This window comes from Geotrypetes seraphini, chromosome 7 (genome assembly GCF_902459505.1).
Source record: "Geotrypetes seraphini chromosome 7, aGeoSer1.1, whole genome shotgun sequence".
Lineage (NCBI taxonomy): Eukaryota > Metazoa > Chordata > Amphibia > Gymnophiona > Dermophiidae > Geotrypetes > Geotrypetes seraphini.
This window is the reverse complement of record NC_047090.1, coordinates 91,062,561-91,086,832: the sequence shown is the minus strand read 5'-3', so window position 1 is coordinate 91,086,832 and position 24,272 is coordinate 91,062,561. Positions and strand designations below refer to the sequence as shown.

The following is a 24,272-nucleotide window of genomic DNA, read 5'->3' as shown; positions in this document are numbered from 1 at the left end:
GAGATAGAGGGGGACAAGATACTAGAGCACGGGAGGTGATTAGGTTCATTCCACAGTTGAGAAAGTTTAAAAGCCAGAGATTGACTGACGATCTTAACTCCTTTAATTCCTTTTCTAGAAGGAAGGGAGAGTTTGAATTGTTGGATGCGTCTTGCAAAGGAAAATCTGTAAGCATTCCATAATAAGGGAACGAGGGGAATAAATGCAACTATATGGATAGGTTTGGGAGCTGGTCTCACTCTGTTGTTCCTCTGTCCCTCAACTATAGAGATAGTGGTGGAGCTCTTAAATATATATTCAGCCCCATCACTATCTAAAAATACACTATAAGAGTAGCAGCTGAGTTATATGTCTACCAGCCGATAGCAAACAGCAGCAGAAAATTATCAAATTAGCCCATCTAGTCTCTCCAGTTTCAGCTATTCCTATTTGGATATTTGAACATACTTTCACATAGTCAGCCCAAAGCAAGTTCCCATTCCCTCTGTCTTTTATCTGAATCTTCAAACTCTTTCCAACCGTTGCCTTCTATATCAGACCCAAGCATGCCCTGCATTAGTTGCAGTGTGGATCTCCACTGTCCCTAGGGTTACAAGATGTCCATTTTAGAGGACTGTCCAGGTGCTCAGAGGGATTTCTAAAACCCAGCACTTAGACTGGGTTTTGGAAGTCCTGAGCTCGGAGGCCGCATCTAGAAGTCTTTGCACATGCGCATCCATCACCGTGATGCATCATACGCACCCGTGCATGCGTGTGATGTCATTGTGTCGATGTCCGCACATGCACAAAGGCCTCAAAATGCGGCCTTCGAGCTTGGGGAGGTTCGTGTGAGGGCAGGGCTGGGGAAGGAATGGGGCGGAGCTGGAGGCAGAATGGGGCAGGACTGAGGGACAGAATGGGATGGGACCAGGCATCCTCTTTTTCTTCAAAGTGGAAATTTGCCAACCCTAACTGTCCCTCCACTGGTACACTATCCTTCTCCCTCCGTATTCGAAGTTTCAGCAATTGTGGTTTCGATTATTGGCGGTTTTAAGCTTGATGGCTTCTCCCCCCTCCAAATTACATCAACTTGCATAGAGAAACTGCTGATTCCCAGCACTTTCTTCACCGTGTTTTGCCTCTCCTTCAGGAACAGGCCAGGTTATTGGCGGTTTCACCATATTCACGATGGTTTTTAATAGAAAACAGCGAATACCATATGAAAAATTTCTTTGTAGTTTTTCTGTATTCGCGGGTCTGTTAATCCTCTATCACAGTGAATACGAAGGGAGAAGTGAATTTCAAGCCTTGTCATCTTCTCTGACTCTTATAATAATGTGGAATGATATATAGAAAGGGTGTTCCAATTGGAATTTAGTCATTTAAGTCAGAATGTCTAAAGTTCTGCTAGTATCTTAGAACAGGAACTGCCAATGTGGAGCTTACCCTAAAATATGAGGTAAAATGACTGTTCATGTGCAGGTGGCATACAGCATGAATATCCATTTTAGAAAAACAGACACAGATTAGTGCTTCCTGTGCCGCAACTTGCCTGTCTGGAATCCAGACGGCACTGTGCATTTTTCATTATGGCCCCTGCTCTTTGGAACTCACTTCTTCTAGCCACTCATTGTGAATCATCTCTCGGAAACTTTAAAATTGCAATCAATTTAATTGGCGGTGGCAGCCCTCCCCCGCCCTCATCTCTGTCCCCCCCACCTCCACATGCTCTTTCCCTGCCCCCTCCTGTCATGTGTGCACTGCTTCCCTTCCCCATGCCTCTGTAACATTCATGGAATGAGCAGCAACCCCCAAGCTGCTGTTGCACCAGTGTAGGCTCTTCCCCTGATATCATTTCTGAGACACCGGTCCAGGAAGTGATGTCAGAGGAAGAGTGTTACAGAGGTGCAGGGGAAGGGAAGTGCGGCAGTTGGGGGGGTGGGCAGAGAGGAGGATGGATGCCTGCGCCCTCACCAAGATGGTGCCTGGGGTGAACCACCCCTGCCCCCCCTTATCACGCCACTGTGTAGCATGTATAATGCTTTATAACATATTTAACTCTATAAAATTCTATGTGATAATAAGTGGCCTGTAACCCACCTAGAACTTTAATTTATGAGGATTTTGTGGGATAAAAGATTGCAAATAGCATAACAGAACATCAAGACCTGGCTGTTTAAGCAAGCTTTCCCAGGATGATCTGGGTGGTTATCTTGCTACTGTCTACTTCCAGGCCCTGATTCCCCCGTACCCTTCCCTTCTCTTTTTATACCCTGCTAAGCGAACTGCTTTCACCACATTGTCTGGCAATGAATTCCAGAGTTTAATAACATTTTGAGTGAAGAAATGTTATTCTATTATAGACTACTAGGAGCTCTCTAGGTAGCTGAGGCCTCATTTTATCAAGTCAATTTAGGGTTTTTTAGTGCTGGCTGCTGCAGTAAAAACTCCGACACTCATAGGAATTCTATGAGTGCCGAAGCTTTTACTGCAACAGCCGGTGATAAAAAAAAAAAAAACCCTAATGCGGCTTGATAAAAGGGGGCCCAGTCACAGAAATGTCCTCTCAATGCAGTCTTTCCATCACTGTTTGCGTCCATGTGGCTATCCCTATCATAGAAAGGAAAATGAGTTTTAAAATTGCCCTCGTAATCTGCATAACCCCCTGAATTCTGCAGATTGTTGGTATATGAAGATAGGTTTGTTCAGGTTGAAAAGTACATACACAGCTTATTGAAAATATACTTGCAGATGTACAGGGCCAACTCAAAGTATTCATGTTGCCAATATGAAGCTATGAAGTTATGCTTTCCTATCAAGAAAAGGTTATGATTCCCATTAAGACTTATTGATTTGGCATTTTCTAACAAATAAAGCAGGGATGTGAAGTTGCTTGATGGTTGTTCAAATAGTTGGAATTGGTCCCTAGATAAGTACTCCAACATTTCAAGCAGATTTACTACTGAAAAGAGGTCCTCAGTATACCCTCAGGACAACAGTTGAACTACTTTGCCTTAAAGCTTAAAAAACAAATTTCAGATTGAATGTACCCGGGACAGTAAAGAATTAAGTGGTTTGTCTAGGGTCACAAAGAACAGCATGGGATTTGAACCCACAACCTCAGGGTGTTGAGGCTGTAGCTCTAACTACTACACCACACTCTTCTCTATAGGTTTAATAGTGTCCCAACTCTGCAAAGAAAAATTTCATTTCTAAGAGTCTAAGAGAACTCATGTGCCTATTCCACACTTTCTTGAATTCAGACAGAGTCTCTGTCTCCACCATCTCTTCTGGGAGACTGTTCCATGCATCTACCATTTTTTCTGTAAAAAAGTATTTCCTTAGATTACTCCTGTCTATCACCTCTTAACTTCATCCTATACTCTCTCATTCCAGAGCTTCCTTTCAAATGAAAGAGACTCAACCCATGCACATTTTTGCCACATAGGTACGTATTTAAACATCTCTCAAGATCAAAAAAGTAGTGACAGTAAAACCAAAAAAATTCACCAAAAAGTAAAACCAAAAAAATAGGTAGAGAAAAAGCCTCAAAAACGTTTTTGAATTTCAATATTGGATCTTAGAGAGGTAGCCCACTGCTGGTGAGTGACATTTTTTGAATTTTTTGATTTAAACATCTCTATCATATCTCCTCTCTCCCATGTAGGATATCAGGAATGTCCTGTTACTACTGTGGTAACATTCTGACATCATTAGAGATGTCTTAAAGGGACTTTTATTTTGGATGTCTTGCAAGCTGTATAATCAAAACATGAGACATCTAACTTAGATGTGACACTCTTGGACGTCCAGGAGAAAGTGTTTTATATAGTGATATTCTATTTGGTTTATTTTTAAACATCCTGTCTTCCTGGGCATCTTTTTTATTTTGACCTGATATTTTAGACATCCAACTCTGGACATTTTGATTTGAGCTCAGACGTCCTATCAAAAATGGCCCTCTATATGTTTTATGAGTTGTCACAATTGAGATTTTTTTTTTTTTTTACTAGAAAGGAAAGACGTCTCTCTTTAAGCTTTCTATGCTTCCTTGTTTCCTTGTTGTTTCTGGTCATTAATATGGAAGAAGGATAATACCGGTACTTCAATTTCTTTTTTTTCTTTTCCTTCAGTAATTCCATCTACCTATGGTTAGTGATTCTTGGCCCTCCTGTCCTGTAGACTGTAAGTTTGTATGAGTATTCCCTCATAAGTGTCATATGGTATATATATATATTTTTTTTAATTTGTTATTTTTCAATAATACAGTAATCTCTAAACAAACAAAGAGATAAAACAATCCAGGAAATAAAGAAGAAAAATGAATAGGTTGTTCAATCATCCAAGTCCACATTAAGAGGAGATTAATGTCTGAGTATATGACAAAATAGAACAACTTCAAGTTCATATATCAAATAGTAAAACATAAGAGTACAGGCATAAATTGGATTCTAAACCCCAACATATTCCCAACATGCTGGAAATTTCCCATGTATAATAAGTTAAACTAATATAATAATATCTTATTTAATAGGATTTTTAGCCAGGATAAATTTATCTAATTGGGAAGGATCCCAAAAATGTAATCCTTTTCTTCTTGATAAAGCAAACATTTGCATGGAAACTTGGAAACTTTAAGAAAAAGGTTCCTCCTAATACCAAAACATGAGGCTTTAGCAGAAGGACATTCCTTCTCTTTTGAGTTGATCTAGCTATGTCAGGAACCATAGTTATGGTCTGTCCATAGAAAAACAGTATCACTGTTTTTTGATCCTCTGAATGAAAACTCAGTTATAGTTGCTCTTTTAGTAATTTTTTCATTAGAAGTTTCCAAAAACTTCGAATGTATATCCAAACTATCTGGAGAAAATACATTATCAGCTTTGCTTTTCTAATTTACTACTTTCGTAATACATGACAAGTACATAATGCGTCGATTTGTGAAAATTGTAAACTATCTCACGAGCACAATTTAAATAATTCCATAGGAGACAGGTAATTGGTTACAGGAAAATTCAATATGCAGAAGTTCCTAATTCTGGATCTGTCTTCCATGAGTTCTATGCCATGGGCCAGCGACTACTAACTCATGTCCCACTCAGTGTATTGATTAAAACTCCCTTTTTCCAAACATGGACACTTTATATTGATTATGACTATAGAAGTGTAAAAAAGCTCTTTCAATATCAACTGTCCTTGATTATCTTACTGGACACCATCAGAAGAAACTCAGAATCTCTCTGCCTCATGACGGTTGCAGAAGTAATCATGTTAAGTCTGACTTTCACTTTTCTGTAGTCTGTAACCAAGGGTGAAGCAAATTAAATAGAATAAAAATATTATCCTTGACAGTCACAGCAGCCATAAAATCCAAATTAGTAATCTGAATCTCCATCCTATTAGCATATTGCTCCACCATTGTCATTCAATTCTTTCGCTCAGTGAAATTGCAAAATTGTAACAACAGACCATTCAAGGATTCTTCTATCCTATTGACAATGGACAAAAACTTCTCTGAATGAAAGTTCAGTATCTGACTGTGCCAAAGAAAGCAGACCAGAAGGACCTTTAATTGGCTTTGGTAATGGTGAAATCTTCCCAATTAAAACATTAAGGGGTCCTTTTATTAAGATGCGCTAACCGATTTAGCACACGCTAAAGATTAGTGTGCACTAAATGCTAAGGCATCCATTATATTCTATGGGCACCTTAGCATTTAGCATGCGCTAAATCGGTTAGCGCACCTTAATAAAAGGACCTCTAAATGTCACTGTGGAAAAAAAACATCACCTTGAGCAGGGAGAATTCACAGACAGTACTGACCCGTTACTACTGATGGATCCTATATCTTCCTTCATCAACTACTCGTTGTCCGCTGTCTAAGTTTAGCTTGCCTGCTCAACTGCTATTACCAACCTTCTCTTCCACCGCCGCTGATTCCGCCTTCCCCATTAGCAAATCGGTACATGCTCTACTTAACGCTCTTCCTTGCAGCGCACTCTCACCACTGTTTGTTTTTTGTCTTTGCACTCTCTCCATAACACTACTGGATTTACTCTCCTGCTGTCTACTCGTTGTCCGTTGTCTAAGTTTAGCTTGCCTGCTCAACTGTAAGTCTGGTCTTAGCTATGTAACCAAGTTATGTTATCTGCTTACTTAAATTTGTGATATTTGACTGTGTCTTTTATTTTCAGGCTATTACCAACCTTCTCTTCCGCCGCCGCTAACTCCGCCCTCCCCATTAGCAAATCGGTACATGCTCTACTTAACGCTCTTCCTTGCAGCACACACCGAAGGCGAGCGCCAAAGGAGCGCACCTAAGGAGCAGATCCTGCTCCTTAGTGTGCTCCTTCGTGCGTCTCCTAAGTGCGCCTCCACTCCACTCTTGGGCTATGTTAATCGTTTTTTATTTTTTCTATTAGCCAATCTATTCGGTAACATGTCCACTCCTCAAGCTCAAATTCCTGTATGCTGGGGTCACCAGCCTGGAACAAATACTAACAAACCAATTAATATAGTTCCACTGCATGCTAATCTTACCATAATACAGTCAGTTGAGACATCTAATCTACTATGCACTAATCTAACTAAAATTGGACTTATCAACACTAGGTCCCCCAAATCCAAACATCACCTCATCTTTGACATTGTATTACAAAATAAATTTGATCTTCTATTTATCACCGAAACTTGGTTAAATAAGGGCGAGGAAAGTTACTTGGCCTCTTCTTGTCCCCCTGTCTATACGTATCAACATAACCACCGTCTATTAAAAAAAAGGAGGTGGTGTAGCGGTAATTTACCGATCCAGCATTCAGGCCAATTTTGAATTTTCTTCCAATAACAGCAGCTCTTTAGAATATTTGGAGGTCAGATGTAACACCTCCCTCAAATTTCTTATTAATCTATATCCCTCCACCAGTTAACGTCTCAGCTTTGACTCATCTACAATCTGTTATGTTAGACTTTTGCGTCACCTCAGCTAATCCCGTCATTTTAGGTGACTTCAATATTCATTTTGACGATATCAGCAATGCTTCCACATCAGAAATCCTCACATTCTTAAAAGACTTGGATCTCTACCTTTTAATAACCAGACCCACCCACATTGCCAGCCATACTCTAGATATGATAATGACCCCAACATCTCAAAAAAATAATTTTCAAACTTTATCTATCACTCCAGTCCCATGGACAGATCACTTCTTAATTTCACTCCAACAATTACATTTTAACCACCAAAGTAACATAAAACCTAAAATAATTACCACAAGGAACTACAATAAGCTGGAAGCTACAGACATCTCTTCTAATTTCCACCTTTCCCTCGAACAATTATCCAGGTCCTCTGTAGATGACAAAATTCAAGCATGGAATCAGTCCATTGGCAACCTTTTAAACTCTACTGCACCTGTGGTCACTTTCACGATCTCTCCTCGCCAACAAAAAAATCCATGGTACGATGCAAACCTAAAGCTAATAAAAAACAACTATGTTCCCTTGAACGGAAATGGAGGCACAATAAAACTCTATTCAATCTTAACAAATTCAAAGAGCAAGCAGCATATTACAGATCAGAAATCAATAGAACTAAAAAAGAATATTACACTAAACAAATCAAGAAAGCTAAAAACTCTTCCGTTCTATACACAATTGTTAAATCGTTAACAACTAAGAAAAATCCATCCATCCATACATCCATCAAATCCAATGTTATACCATCTGCACAAGCCCTTGCAAATTTCTTCATTGACAAAGTCCAGAAAATCAGAGACACTTTTCCACCTAATGCTTCTTCACGTTCCTCCGTAGATCCCCTTGGCTCCTACAACCAAACTAATCTGTCCTTTTCAAAGTGCACTCTTTTTATCCTCCCTAGTTTGGAGGAAATTCTAAGATGTATTAATCGTCTTAACTCAAAAGGGACTGGTACAGAAGCCATCCCCCCCTTCCTCTTAAAACGTTTTTTTTTCAATCTTTGGATCATACATTAAAGACTTGGTCCATTCAAGTTTGTCTTCCGGGTGATGCATCTAGGAAAGAAAAACAAAGAACATGAGTATAAGATGTTGGGGGTGAAGTTAGCAAAATGCAAACAAGAAAGGGATTTGGGGGTACTGATTGACAGTACCCTAAAGCCTTCGGTACAATGTGCGGCGGCGGCGAAGAAAGCAAACAAGATGTTGGGCATAATTAAGAAGGGGATTACGAGTAGATCGCAAGAGGTCATAATGCCACTATATAGAACGATGGACAGACCGCACTTAGAATACTGTGTCCAACACTGATCTCCATACCTTAAGAAGGATATAACTCTGCTGGAGAGAGTGCAGAGGCGAGCCACGAAACTTGTCAAAGGGATGGAGCATTTGAGCTACAAAGATCGACTCAGGAAACTGGGACTGTTTACCCTAGAGAAGAGAAGACTGAGAAGGGATTTGATAGAGACTTTTAAAATATTAAAAGGATTTGATAAAATAGATCAAGAAGCAGCATTACTAACATTTTCAAATGTGACACGGACTAGAGGTCATAGACTGAAACTGAGTGGCAGCAGGTTCAGGACAAATGTCAGGAAGTTCTGTTTCACACAGCGCGTGGTGGGTGCTTGGAATGCACTCCCGGAGGAGGTTGTGGAGGAGACTACTGTACTGGGATTCAAGCCCAAATTGGATGCACACCTTCTTGCATATCATATTGAGGGATACGGTAAATCCGGGTCTCCAAAAAAGAGTACTTAAATGGGCTGCCGCGTGTGCGGATCGCCGAACTAGATGGACCTCGGTCTGATCCGGTGAAGGCGTTTCTTATGTTCTTATGTTTACTTAAACTTTGGAAACAATCAATCATTTACCCTATCATTAAAGACCAGAGCATTAGCGCCCGGGACTTATCAAACTATCGTCCTATTGCAAACATACCATTCCTGGCAAAACTTATGGAAAAAATAGTCTTCCAACAAATCACTGACTTTGTCGAGAAAACTAACGTACTTCATCTAAATCAAACTGATTTACGTCATTGTCACTCTACAGAACTTTCTTTACTTGGACTTACTACCAAAATACTATATCATCTTGACCACCATCAATCTGTACTGCTTATTTCCCTAGATCTTTCCTCCACTTTTGATACTATAGATCATAGCCTGCTCTTAATGCGACTTCACGAAATTGGCCTGTCCAATCAGGTCATGGACTGGTTTATTTCTATTTTACAGACAGATCATCAAAAGTCATCTTTAATGGCACATCATCTTAATTCTTTTCCACAAAACATGGAATGCCAAAGGGATCTATCTTATCACCATTGCTCTTAAATAACTTCTTAGCACCCCTTATTATGGTTGGCCAATCTATTGGCTTTACCACGTTCGCTTACACGGATGATGTGCAATTAATTTATTCTATTGATCTCAACAACACAGAAGACATAGCCATCCTTAATCATAAATTATGAAAAATCAAAACTTGGTTAGACTCGAACAAACTGTCTTTTAATATCAATAAATCAAAACTCATGATTTTTCCCTTCAAAGACGGTGCAACTCTTCAGGCTCCCTTAAAGTGTGAATCACTCCCCATCAAAATTGTTTCCACATTAAAACTGTTAGGATTCACTTTTGATAGCAAATTCTCTTATCATTCTCACATCAGTATGGTCGTTCAAAAATGTTTTTATCGACTCAGAATGATACGTTCACTAGCTAGGTTACTTGAACCTAAACACATTAATTCACTCTTTAGTAATCCCCTGCATAGACTATTGCAACACCTTGTATAAGGGCATAACAAAAAGGGCTTCAAACTATTCAAAACACAGCTGTCAAGATCATTTATGGAGCAAAAAAATATGATCACGTCTCACCCCTTTTGTTTAATGCACATTGGCTTCCAGTCGAACATAGAATTAGTTATAAAATCTTACTTCTAACATTCAATACAAAATCAAATAATTAACCAGATTTCATCAACAGGCTTCTAATTCCTTATAACTCATTAAAATCTCTCCGGTCATTATCTCAGAATCTCCTAATTATTCCTTCATTGAAATCAATTAATACGTTACGCTCCAGTAACTTTGCTGTTACCACCCCTACTCTATGGAATTCCCTACCTAACCACTTACGTAGCGAGTCCGATTTAAAACAATTTAAAGCACAGTTGAAAACATTCTTGTTCCAAGACGCCTTTGGATAAAAACTGTCCTTTTAAGGACAAAACGAAAAGAAAATTGTTATCATCCCATTCCTACTGTATTTTCCTTTTACGTTACACCTTTTCTATAATAATTGCAGTTCTTCCCCACTACCCTATTGTTTGAGTAAGTCCGTACATTTTATCAGTGTTTTTATTTAGATTTTGACGTTATTTAGTACCCCAAAGTTTTATGTAATTTTATATTGTAAACCGCTTAGAAACCTGAATAAGCAATTTAAAAAAATCTTTTAATAAACTTGAAACTTGAATTTGAGAAGCTTCAAGGGAAGAGACTGCTAAAATGATTGACTTCTCACAGTTGGAGCTAGTAGGTTATGATCCATTGGTCCATAAATAACAGGGGTTAATTTCGATCCAGCTCCTTTCATTCCAGGTTTACGCTTAACAATAATAAAGTAAAATTGAAAGGGTGTCTCCCATTCCTCACTCTTCAAGGGCTCTAAAGAGGCAGAACATGCCCCTTTGGTCAAGCCCCTTCAGGCATAGTCCAATGGTCACACACCCACAGCCACACTCTGTGGTAGGACTCTGCTAAAATTTAAGACAGTCCTCATGCATGGTATGCCATGATGTTGCCCATAAGTATCTCTGCTCTCTGGTATACCTTCACACACTAGTAGCAGTTCCTCCCAGGGATACCGCAATAGGGCTCTGCTAATATGCAGGAAAGGGTTGCAAACAAATATGCCCGCACTCTAGTACACCTCCACACTCCAGTAGCAACTACTCCTGCATGGGGTAAATTTTATTTATCTTTGTATTTTTGTTTCTAAATATCTTATCAAAGGCTATTCATTGTAAAAAAAATTTTAAAAAATCTTTAGAAAGCCACCCTCTCTCTCCCCCTCCCTTCCCACCCAACCCGACCACAAGGAGGTCCTTCTTAGGCCTACCTTAGTAAGTCTTTTTGGTTTAGTGGCCTCTTTAGAAGCTAAACAAATTCCATTCATTCCTACCTCATGCCACTGCTACACTGCAGTGGCTGCTGAGATTGCCGCAGACGTCCTGGCAGCCATGTTGTGATTGGAACCAGCACAGTCAGGGGTGAGTCTCCTGCCCAAACTAGATCCATTTGTAAAATGGCTGCCAGAACCTCCTTCGGCAGTTTCAGCAGCCATTACAGTGGCAGGAGTGGCTGGACTATAAAGGAAGGTGGGTGGGGGAGGGGAAATACTGGACACAAAGCAGATAGAAGGAAAGATAAACAATTTTTGCAGTTAACTCCAAAGTGAACTACATAAATCATTTTGAATGCCCACCTTTTGATATCTCTTAGAAGTAAAATAATTAGATGGAAAAAAAACACAGAATTTGTGATCTATTCAAACCCTAACTAAATGAGCTGGATCTGTTTTAGTATGCTATTACTGCTGTTTTAAGGCTCCATATGCCTATGGATGTTCAGAGGTCACCTGCAGAAAATAAGATCAAAAGAGGCAGTAACTGGATAAAACCAGCTTTCTCTGCTTAACTCTTTTAAGCATATAATACATATCTTAAGTGCCTCCTAGGAGCTGCCTTAGAGATGTATTTTGTACTAATCTTTTTGCTGTAATTCAACAGTTTTTTTCTTCATAATCCTCAGCATAAGCCCCTCTTCTTTAATGGATGGTTTAACCTTGGACTCTGCCAGATATAGCTCTGTAACTGGGAAATCTGCAATGATTCATTTCCACATCTGCAGAATCGTTTTGGGTTTTTGTTTTTTTTTTTGGGGGGGGTTATTTTATATTTGTACTCAGCAGAAACCTGTCATCTTCTCTATTAAAGTTACTTTAGTGTTCATGATGCTTTATGACATAGTAATTGGGAAAATCAAACTGTCTGATGGTGACTACTTCACACCATTGCTCAGAACAAAGCAGTAGAATTATTCTGCTGTCAAAAAAGAAAACTTTAAAAAAACAGATAATAAACAAGGAAATGAAATCTTTGCTTTTACAGTGGTTTCAGAATTGCTTCATAATCAATAAGATGATGAATATAGTCACTTCGCAGGTGGTTAAAAGAATAGCAGGTTAGCTCCTGGCTCTCTACCAAAGTGGTATTGATGATTTCAGTGATAAAATACAACATGTACTACCTCTTTAAGGCACTATACGTGGCAAGGAAAATACAGTTACTGGAGATGAGATGAGCCATCACAACTTCAAATTATAGCTGTAAATTCTGCTGTATGGCTGGGTATTATTGGGATTCCAGAAATTTGTTGAATTTCTACAGATCAGTTCATACCCAACCATACTCAGTAGAGAATGACACGGGGAAAAATCTGTCCCCATCCCCGTGAACTCGGTCCCTGTCCCTGCCCCATTCCCATGAGCTCGATCCCCATCTCTTCCCTATCTCCGGGAGCTTTGTCCTCTTCCCCGCCCTGTCCCTGTAAACCATCTGATCCCATCCGTATAAGCCTCAAATAGTTATGATTTTATATTGAACTTATTTTATTAAAGTATAAAAAGAAATAATATTCTGTTCAATTCTGTCATTTTATAAACACAAATAATACAGAGCAAGGATCAACAAAACCCCTGTCTCCCCTCCCCTTCACAAATATCCCCTCCACTATCGAGAAAACCAAATAAGCCAAATTATTACAGAATGCTACACAGAAAAATCATGCTAACAGAATACCGCAGTCACACATGACAGGAATAGTGTTAGGGGAGTGTAACTAGGGTAACTGCCCCCTAGTCAGAGAGAGCCCTATGCCAGCTGGAAGCTAAAGAAGCTCAGCCTGGGCTTTGTGGTCCCCAGTTATGTCTAACACCAGCTCTAGCAGGATACATATTTCAAATCTGATATATTCTAATCATAAAATAGAAAATAATTTTTTTTTTCTACCTTTTGTTGTCTTGTCATTTTATTCTTCAAATCATGATGGTCTCAGGCGCTGGTCTCTGTTTTCTTTTGTCTTCTCTTAACTCATGCCAGAGTCTCCTGACCATTTGACATTTCTTCTTTCTCCATGCTCACCATTAATCTTCTATCTCTGTGTATGTATTGTTCTCCATGTTCTACATCTCCCTTCTCTATGTCTCCTATATGTCCCTTTCTAGTATTTCCCCTGTGCCCATCTCCCTGCCTTCATTATCTCACCATTCAATGATCCCCTCTCCCTGTGTACAGGGAGTGAGGAAAGAGAGGGATCCAGGGTGCATCTCTCCCACTCCCACTACTGCCACATCCAACATTTCTCCCTCTCTCATCTCCTGGATCATGTGCAGCATTTTTCACCACTGCCCACCAGCCCCATGCCCAACATTTCTCCTTCTATTACCCCACTCCAGCACCATGCAACACCTCTCCCTCCATCACTATGTCCAACATTCCTCACCTTGCATCTCTTTCAATTTGTCTCTCTGTTCTCTCTCCACCACCATATCTAACATTTCTCCGTCTCATCCTTCTCTTCCCCATGTACTTCTCTTCCCCTCTCTATGCCCAACAATTTTCCTCTTTCTTCCTTTCCCTATGTGCACCATCTCTTTCCCTCGCATACACTCATGCCCAACAATTCTCCTTTTCTATTCCCTCCCTCCTAGGTCCCAAGTTAGTACCCCCTTCCTTCCTCCCTTGTGTCTCATGTTCATGCCCCTTCCCTTCCTTCTGTGTCCCGCTGGGATGTCTGTATACCGAGTTCATGATCCCCTCCCTGCCTTCCAGCCTTTCAGTCTTTGTTCCAAATTTGTGCCCCTCCCATGTCCCAATGCGCTCCTTTCCCACCCCCTCCTTTCCCCAGCTGGGCTGCTCCTTCCTGCCTTCCGCCGCACTTGTTCTTTGCAGGGATGCAAGCAGATGTCTGAGAGATGGATTCTGGGTCAGTGACATGCAGTGTGCAAAAGCTGCAGCCTGCGTCCCTGTAAAGAACAAGTGCGGCTGAAGGCAGGAAAGAGCAGCCCCCTACTACATCCCAATAGCTGGTTTTAGGGTGTTTTTCATTTGGATGGTTGTTTCTCAAAAATAGTTCAAAAAGATAGACGCACTGAGGACAAACACACCTAGAAAATGGTCATTTTTGGGGGAAAAAAAAAGAAAGATGTTTTTCTGGTTTGAAAATGACCATTTTCTCTACTGAATCTTTGGGCATTTTTCTGAAAATATCCAAAATCTGATTTAGATGTCATATTATAAATGCCACTTCAATTAATGTTGAATTTTGGCAATATTGGCGGGTGTCTATGGGGGATACTGTAAGCAAGCTTTTTTTATTTTTTTCTTGAGTGATTGTTATTCATAGGTACAGTATGTCTGCAGTATAATTCCTGTACAATACAATCTTTATTCATATACCAATACTTCATGGAAGTTCACAGCGGTTTACAAAAATAAATGAGCTAATACAACATTATGAATAGGTTTTCTTAAAGTTATATCTTATTAAGTACAAATTCATCAAACAGGTCTTTCGATCTTTTCTGAAACTCTAAGGGCTCCTTTTACTAAGCTGCGCTAGTGTTTTTAGCGCAGATTAGCACGCGCTAACCCCACACTACACAAAAAATACTAACGCCAGCTCTATGGAGATGTTAGCGTGTAGCGCGCACTAAGCGCACGCTAAAAACGCTAGAGCAGCTTAATAAAAGGAGCCCTTCAAGTTAATTTGTTGATTGATTCTACTAGGTAGAGTTTTTCACAGTTTGGCTGCTTGATAAGCGCAGGTTGAATTGCAAATCCTGGTGTATTTTATATGTTTAATATCTGGAAAACAAATGGTATGGTTTTGCCTTAAATTCAAAGTTTACTTTTTGGAGAATTTAAAAAATTGAGGTATATAGTGTGGAGTGTCCCCAAAGGAATTTATAATGGATTCAAGTTTCCACTGGTAGCCAGTGCAGCTCTAGTAAATAAGGTGTGGCCCTATCACTTTTTTTCAGATTGAAAATTAGTCTTATAGTTGTATTTTGAAGGGTTTGAAGTTTATATTATTGATTTGGGACAGTCTAAAAATGTAACATTGCAATAGTCCAATAAGGACATGAATAATGATTGCACCAGAAAATGGAACTGATGACGTTAAAAAATATTTTCAAATTATCGGCATTCTTTTCTTTTTCTCTAATTGTAAACCATTTTGACATGTATTAGAAAGGCAGTACAACAAGAATTTTAATAACCTAATCTGTAGTATCAGTTTTAGGGCCAGTTAAATGTATTGCCATCCAAACAGATTCTAGTGTAAAATGATCAGGCTGCTTAAGAGAAAACAAAGTCTGACCTGTACCCAAGGATTTCAAAGCTTCAGAAAGTTCAAAGATTGATGGAGAGTTCCTTTCCAACAATGCAGTAGATTTCTGAGGCCCAACTCCTTCACTTCCACCAAAATTGGCAGCATACTCATTAGGGGTGATTTACGGCCTTGCCCTTTCTGGAATCCCTGACAAGATTCCAATTCCTTGGGCTTGCAGATATGAGAACTCAGAACTCAACTGCAAAGCACTCATGCCTTGTGGTGAAGATGTTCTAGGCTGTGGAGGCAACATTCAATTATCCACACTGAGGATAACATACATAGCCAAAGAGTTTTTTATTCCAGCTGTCCCCAATTCAGCTCTAAGAAACTTCTGTTCTCTAGACATATCTCAGGAACCTCCACATAACCCCCCCCAAAAAAAAACAAAAAAAAAAAACAACAACATTCAATTGGTCCATACTTCGGGGTCCTCCAAGGGATAGGACCAAGTTTTCCTGTAATGTTTATTCATAAAAAATGGTATTTTGCAAGAACAGAGCATTGAAGCTACTCAATCAATTGCCATTTTGGAACCGCACGACCCATTCTGCCCAATATTTATTTATTTATATTTATGCTATACAGTATTATTACATTTAACTGCATTAGCCTCATTAATATAGCCAGATATTTCTAGGAGGATAGTTTAGCCTCCATGTCTATTACACCCCTTGGTCTGTGCTAAGCCAAGCAATCAGGGACAGAGTAGTCTTTGGATTCTGTGGATATTGGTGGAAACTGGAGATAGGCTGGTAGTTTGTTTCCCGTATACTCCCATTTGCAAATGACCACGTGCTAACAGATTTCATTTCTCTTTCCCTTTTAGAAAGCCAGGTTGAATTCAGGTGCAGATTCATCCTCCCTTGGCCAGGGTGGCCTCTGACCCTGCTGTATCACTGCCTTTCAGTACACCGGATCCCAGGAGAATTTCATGTCCACTTGGTTCTGTAATGTGGCCCTTGTTTTAGTGATCGTTCTGGGTTGCTGCAAAGTGCACTTTTTTTTTTTTTCATGGATTGCTGTCCTAAGCTACCTCTTTGGAACCTTCACCCCCCTCATTTCTACAACTGGAATTAGCTGTTGATCTGTATTTCCTTCATGTGACATTTCTTTTTCTTAAGTCTGTTTTGTTAGGTTTTTGACTAATGCAGCTGCACACCACAAAATCATCGTATTTATGCTGTTTTGAAACCTTACTTGATCCATAGCCTCTTCTTTCATATATTAATGGGGTGTGGCACCAACTTTCAGATCTAATGCAATTGCCGTGTCTCTTCCAAGCGTTTCGTTCCCTCAACATTGCTAAATCTTGAAGATGGAATGTTCAGCTTTTCTCTCCTACACAATCCATCTGATACTAGCATACTTTGCTCTTTATGACATCTCAACTCCCGCTATGAAGGTGACATACTGTTACCACCATTGCACTGTGACATTACTGGAGGAGCTGCACAGGAACAGGTGGCTGACTGAGGAAATAGTTCCTGTAACGTGCATAGATCTTCAATAATGGGGAAAGGAAATTACTAAAATAATCTTATCTAATTAAGTAGCATTTAGCTCAAGTAATGACATGGGGGTAATTTAATAAAAAAAAATAAAACATCACACTCTAATCTCATCTAAAGAATTTACATACTCTGCTGCTCACAATCTTCCAAAAAGTGGAGAAAAAAGACCTCGGTAAGGACTGTGCTCTACCCAAGATAAGCTCTAGCAGGCATACCTTAATCGCGGGTCAGAAAAAAACTCCACTCGTCATACAAATGTGCAAAACAGAACATTCATGGACTTTAGGAAAAATATTCTTTCACAATGATTCTTAACCTTTTTTTGAGTCACGGACTCCTTTAAGAATCTGGACCCCCCCCTTTCCCAGAAATATTCACATAAACACAACTTTCATGTAATAAATATAATGTACTTTACATATCGCAATTTGATTGTATCATACATATATGACATACACAAAGTATTATTAAACTTTAAACAATCCAAAAAAAACAACCTTCTTTTTTATGCAAAAAGTAATGGCCTCTCATTATAATTATGAACTACAATCTATAGAGCTAGTCAGGGACCACTGCTCAGGCAATGGGCCTGATGGGCCGCCGCGGGAGCGGACTGCTGGGCGAGATGGACCTCTGGTCTGCCTCAGTGGAGGCAACTTCTTATGTTCTTAATCCTCTTGTGCAAATTAAACAGATCTACCACTACTGCGTTTTCTTCTATCATTACTACTATTACATCTACTCTCATTATCTGTGAGAAAAATCAACAGTACCGGGCCATATAGTGAATTTAAATGTTAATTTTTATCTGACCCTCACGGACCCCCTAGGGGTCCATGGACCCAGGTTAAGAACCCCCTGCTCTATCACAAGTCTCTCATAGAATTATAGTGCAAGAAATGCATGAAAAACACACAAACAGCTGATGCATTCAACAGTTCAAAACAACAATTCAACAGATTTATTTTTTTTTTATTTTTTCTGACCCATGATTAAGGTGTGCAGAGTTTATCTTTGGCAGAGCACTGTCCGTAGAGAGATCTTTTTTTCGCCACTTATTTGGATTGTGCAGCAGAGTATTTCACTTCTTTAGATGAGAGTAGAGTGTGATGTTTTCTTTTTGATATTTTGCCTACTCTTTCCCTGTTATTTTCATGCCTATGTGGCCACATGGGTACGTAATGGCTTACTGGTGTACATACATTGACATGATAACTGTACTTTGCTAGTAGGCGTTTATTGGGGCAGAGTTCACAAGTGCATGCATAGATTATTCAAATATATCATAAATTAATATATTTCATAATCTAGGCATGGATATTTATACCTGCTCAAGAGAATGTTTAAAATGTCCACGCCTGCAAGGCAGACACAATTTCTGCCACCTGCATTTATATTTTATAAAGGCACACAGCATCTATATGTCTTACTGTGTTGCCCTCCTAAGCTATGTGGCCTTTAAAAATTACCCTCTATAGGGACAATTTTCAGTAGTCCATATAGATGCAAAACGTATGCTCACTTTTAACATACATGCTCTGTAGCTAATTTGCAAAATAAAGCTACTTGGGCCATTTCTCTGTAAAACCTAGCTAACCTGAAGTATGGGCACTAAGGAGGAAATTCTATAAATGGTGCCTAAAAAAATCGGTGCCAAAAAAGTGCTGGTCTATAAATCACACTTAAACTTAGGCGTGGTTTATAAAATACTGCTTATACCCAGGAGCTGTGCCCAACTTTAGGCATGGTAACTGCTCGCACCTAAAGTTAGGCATGAATGTCTGTATTCTATAATTATACTCGTAACTTAAAGGAACGCTCCCACTCCACCCATAACTGCACCCCCCTCCGCCCCCGTTTATTGACTTGTGTGTAAAATTTAGGCATAGATCCCGTGACTAAATTTACACACGTAACTTCTCATTGATTCTAATTAGCACCAATAATGCTTGTTAAAATGCAAATTATTGGCACCACTTAGCTTGTTATTCAATTAAATTGTGAGCGCAAATCGGGTGCGTGCCCAGATTTGCACATGCAATTTTCAGCACATTTTATGGAATTAGGGAGGAAAAGCTTCCATGTACTTTGTACCTGCTATCAGTGCAGTCAGCTGATCAAGGCACATTTAATATTTGAAAATAGCTAAGAAGAAAAAATTTAAAAAATTTAAATTGAATCAGGTTGGGCAGACTGGATGGACCATTCGGGTCTTTATCTTCCGTCATCTACTATGTTACTATGAAAATGGAACATATGCACACTGGTTTCCTCTCCCAACATAAACCCACCCCTAGAAATGCCTCTTTCACTGAGCTAAAAGTATGCACACTATGGAAGCTTCTACATACTTTTTGCCAGATAGAGTTGGGCAGTTTCCAGCCTCATCAATTTACCAGGCTAAGTACTGATTTACCTATGCGAATGGCTTTAGAAGTGCCCCTTCTATGTAACTTAAGTTTAAACAAGGCTTTTTGTTAATCACATTGAAAAAAATGATATCTATGCAACACTTCAAGAACCATCTATAGTACATGGTGTTGTATATTAGAGACTGTTGACATTCTGTTACACTGAGTACAACTTTTTTTTATGCTCCTTGAGGTGGTAATGAAATAAAAGGTTTTAAATAAAGTGTGCCTTGCTATATTTCTTATAATATTTATTAACAAATGAGAAGCTGCTTTCATGGTTGAAATTATGTTGGTTTGAATGGGGGAAATAGCAAGGTTCAGATGATGTATATATGTATAACCCGGTATGAATCTTGATGTATAACGATAGTATAAAATGCTTTTATGTTTGTGACGTCTAGTGATGTGGCAAATGTAAGCCTTAAGTCCATTAGATTGCATGGTCAGAAAATTGGCAGAAAATAAAACAGTTTCATGGGGAAAAAAAACCAGTGGCCTTGTTGTTTTTACCTTAATAAAGTAAAGCAAATTCACAGTGAATATGGAAAGGTATGCCTTATTTACCAGGGAATGTTCAACCAATCAGATAGCTCGACACAACCTGTATCTCCTACGAATGGAGACTCTTATGGAAAATGAGTGGGAAATGGATTTGTTTTGAAACCAGTAAATTATTTGCAAGCAGAATCGACTGAAAAGGTACTGGCTCATCAGTCCTTCCTTCTAACACTCTTCTCTATCCTACTGATATCACCAGTATTAAAGCAGTGGTAGCAGCCAGAATATGCTACTCAAAATGAAAGTAATGAAAGTAATGAAAGTAACCTCTATATAATGCAAGCAAAATAAAAATCCAACAGGAATTGCAGCAAACCAAGGTGTTATGACAGACAGCGTTAAAAGGAACAAACGAGTGCCCAAAGAAAAGTAGTGCTGGGTTATAAAAAACGTTGCACTACTTTTCTTTGGGCACTCGTTTGTTCTTTTTAATGCTGTTTGTCATAACACCTTATCTACCACGGACCCCTGAAGAAGGCGTGTTGTCCAAAACACGGACCGTGTCAGGTCCCTGGTTTGGTAATAAGGTTATATATACCATTAAAGTTTGAAATAAACAGTGCCTGCATCTTGTACATAGTCTGCAGTTGTTTTTGGTTTTTTAACCTCCATATAATGTAATATCACACAGAAAAGTGTGCAATATATGAAGTCAACCAGAGGATGTGCATGGCTTTCAAAGTGTAACAGTGGTATTTAAACATGTACATGCCAATGGTGTACAAATAGCCTCTATTTACACATATAGATCTGTAGAATAGACAGATTGAGGGGGTATGTTTTGGATAGGTCACTAAAGTATGCATATATTATGATGTTACAACAAAAATACTTTTTTTAAAAAACCCTGAACCTTAGCATTTACACCTGCTCCAATGTAGGCATTAGTGTTAGGTACCTGCTCCTTATCATATGAGGTTTGTGTTTACCTCTCTGATGTTTTAATGCAATTGCAGACTAGCCATCTCAGCATAAATTTAAATTAAATCCTGATAAGACAACAGCGTAATGGATTTCAGGATCTTTAAGTCCTCCAACCTCAACTTTAACAGTTTTCAATCGATCTATTATACCAGTTTTGGGCTTTCGATATTTTGGACTTTGGTTTGACCATACATTACTTTTCATCAGCAAATATGTAAAATATGTTTGTTTGTTTTGTATTTACATTCTTGAAGATCCCTGAGAGACTTGGACTTTGATTCTGTATATGCTCTGTGATGGGGCCAGGGGTACACCTAGCGCTGGCAACCTGGCTCTCGCCAGGTAAGTAAGTATTAGCACTCTTTGGAGGACCACTCTGGAATAAGCACAGCAGAGGAAAAAAAAAACTTTCCACCAATAATTTCCAGTTCCAAGTTTTATTATCCAGTTCAGTTTGCACTGGTCCTAATACAGCCTCAACGGCTGATGGTTCTTGGAGGAGATTTATCACAAACAAAAGTTCTCCTTACAGCCACTTTTTGCATCAGTCAGAAAAAAGAAGAAAAAAAAACAAAGCAAGTCCCTTTTAATTCAGGTTTCTTTCTCACAGTTCGACTGCCATGCTTTGCACAGTTCTGGGCAGCATTCTGGTTTCAAGAACTTATATACAAGAGCCCCTGTGGACCAGCCGGCCCTGGCTTTAGCTCCACTCTTTTTAGGCTTGGCACAGTTATTGCATTGAACCCCCTGTTTCTTCAGGAAGTTCTCCCCACCTGACTACCTGAAGTATAAATACCCCCCCCCCCTTCTTATTTCTGGGCAGGGGGCTGAGAACCATCCACCCTTGTTTTAATGGTTTAAGATTCCCCTCCCCAAAGTTCCCACTATCAGGGATGTGCAATGTCATGTCACTGAATCCACTCCGGGCTTTATTTCTCCTTTTAAGGTTAGTTAGCATTACTCATCCCTCACTCACTGTGCTTTGCTTGCATACAGAGATTCTGGTTTAATTTCTGCTACTAATCAATCCTCACATTCACTCATCTAACTCTCATTCATTATACAGCCCCCATAAGGACAGAAATGTTTATTTAAGTACTTTAGACCATTGTTATAGAACAAACTTTCATTCCCTTCCCCCACACAGTACCTTACTGACTCATGCTGCATTCAGACATATAGTCTAAGGCTGTAGTCCATTTCATTCCCCTCAGAGATATCTTCCTCGACCTCCATAAGAGATTCCTCACTCTCTGAAGCTGGGTACAAGCTATCCTCTGGAGCAGCATTGTGCCAGCCCTGCTCATAGAGCTTTTCCCTTCCAATTAGTCTCTGCTTAAGAAGCATAGTTTTATTAGTATGGAAGTGCTGTGGAACAGGGGGTTTCTTAGCAGAAGGCAGTAAGATAGAACTCCTAGCTAGAGAATGACACGGTGACAAAATTCATCACCGTTCCCATCCCTGTGGATAACCGCGGGAAACCATCTTCATGTCATTCTTTAAGGAGAGAGGGAAGAATCAGAGTATAATTTGGCACAACCACTGACCCACAAGCTTTGCTTTGAAGAATGCTGGTGTAGAAGGACCGAGGTTGAAATAGACACTATAAAATGACATGGGATTATTTCCCACGGTTATCCGTGGGAACGGGAACGGTGATGAATTTTATCACCGTGTCATTTTCTACTCCTAGCCTTCAGTTCCCTGTTCTGTGAGGAAGGTCCTTCCCTCCAGGTTCTTGATTGCCTGTGGGTGTTCTCAGCTGGCTTTGATTTATTCTGCTGTGTAACTTTCACTGGTGCTCTAGCCATATTCTGCCTGTCAGCAGCTCCCCTTTCATTAACCCTTGCTGTGTCAGATTGCCTGACCAGAGGTTTTACTGGAGAAATAACAGATGGTTTATAAAAGGGATTATAGTGGCTTGAAACAACTTGGCAACTAAGTTTTAATGCCAAAAAGTGTAAGGTCATGCACCTTGGCAGCAGAAATCCATGCAGAACTTACACCCTAAATGGTGAGACCTTAGCAAGAACTGCAGAACGGGACTTAGGAGTGATCATAGAAACATAGAAATAGACGGCAGATAAGGGCCATGGCCCATCTAGTCTGCCCACCGCAATGACCTCCCCCACCTAACTCAGTGAATAGATCCCACGTGTCTATCCCATTTGGCCTTAAAATCAGGCACGCTGCTGGCCTCAGTGACCTGAAGTGGAAGACTATTCCAGCGGTCAACCACTCTTTCAGTGAAAAAGAATTTCCTGGTGTCACTATGCAGTGAAGATATGAAGACTGCCAATCAAGTGGAGAAAGCTTCTTCCAAGGCTAGACAAATGTTGGATTGTATCTGAAGAAGTTTCGTCAGCCGGAAGCCCAAAGTTGTAATGCCGTTGTACAGGTCCATGGTGAGACCTCATCTGGAATATTGTGTACAATTCTGGAGGCCACATTATCAAAAGGATGTGCTGAGAGTTGAGTCGATTCAGCGAATGGCCATCAGGATGGTCTCAGGACTCAAGGATCTCCCGTATGAGGAACGTCTGGGTAAGTTGCAGCTATACTCACTCGAGGAACGCAGAGAGAGGGGTGACATGATTGAGATGTTCAAATATGTTACAGGCCGTATTGAGATAGAAGAAGATATCTTTTTCCTTAAAGGACCTACGGCAACAAGAGGGCATCCGTTGAAAATCAGAGGTGGGAGATTTCATAGCGACACTTGGAAGTATTTCTTCACCGAAAGGGTGGTTGATCGTTGGAATGATCTTCCACTGCAGGTAATTGAAGCCAGCAACGTGCTAGATTTTAAGAAGAAATGGGATAAGCATGTGGGATCACTTCAAGGGAAAACTTAGGGGGGAGGGTCATTAGAGTGGGCAGACCTGTTGGGCCGGTGGCATTTTTCTGCTGTCATATTCTATGTTTCTATGTAACAGGAATTCTGTTCTTCTGTGCTATCCCTTCACTGTTCTGCCCTGCCTGTCTGATCTTAGCACTGGTAACAGAGTTAATGGGCAGTCTCCTTGGCTTAGGAATAGGGAAATTTGCTTTAGTGGCAGGGTTTAAAGCAGGCTTTGAACCCGTGACAGGAGCTTCCCTGTCATAATACATTAATATAGGCATTATTGATTTCAAAATTGGATTATTGTAATACTATTTATGCAAGATTACCTATGAATCAAATTAAAAGATACAAACTTTCAAGAATTGTGGGATTAGATTATTATGTAAAGCATCAAAAAGAATTGGTTGCCAATTCTAAAAGAATTAGATTTAAAGTGCTTATTCTTATATTTCATGTGCTACATACCGGATTACCACTTTATTTATCAACTTAGACTATTTTATGTACACCTTCTTCGATCAATTCATTCAAATAGATTGGTTCTTCCAAATGCTAAGTAAGTTCATTATGAAACAACTAGAAATTCTG

The 24,272-nt window shown here is 39.7% G+C and overlaps 1 protein-coding gene across 1 annotated transcript in view; it reads left to right on the top strand.

Annotated features, from left to right (window-relative positions):
* Positions 1–17,088, top strand: part of AKAP6 (A-kinase anchoring protein 6) — a 629,015-nt gene extending 611,927 nt beyond the window's left edge. The window contains exon 14 of the mRNA XM_033953244.1: positions 16,259–17,088. The gene's annotated coding sequence lies outside the window, so the exon portion shown is untranslated. The remainder of the gene's footprint in view (positions 1–16,258) is intronic.
* Positions 17,089–24,272: the final 7,184 nt, after the last annotated feature.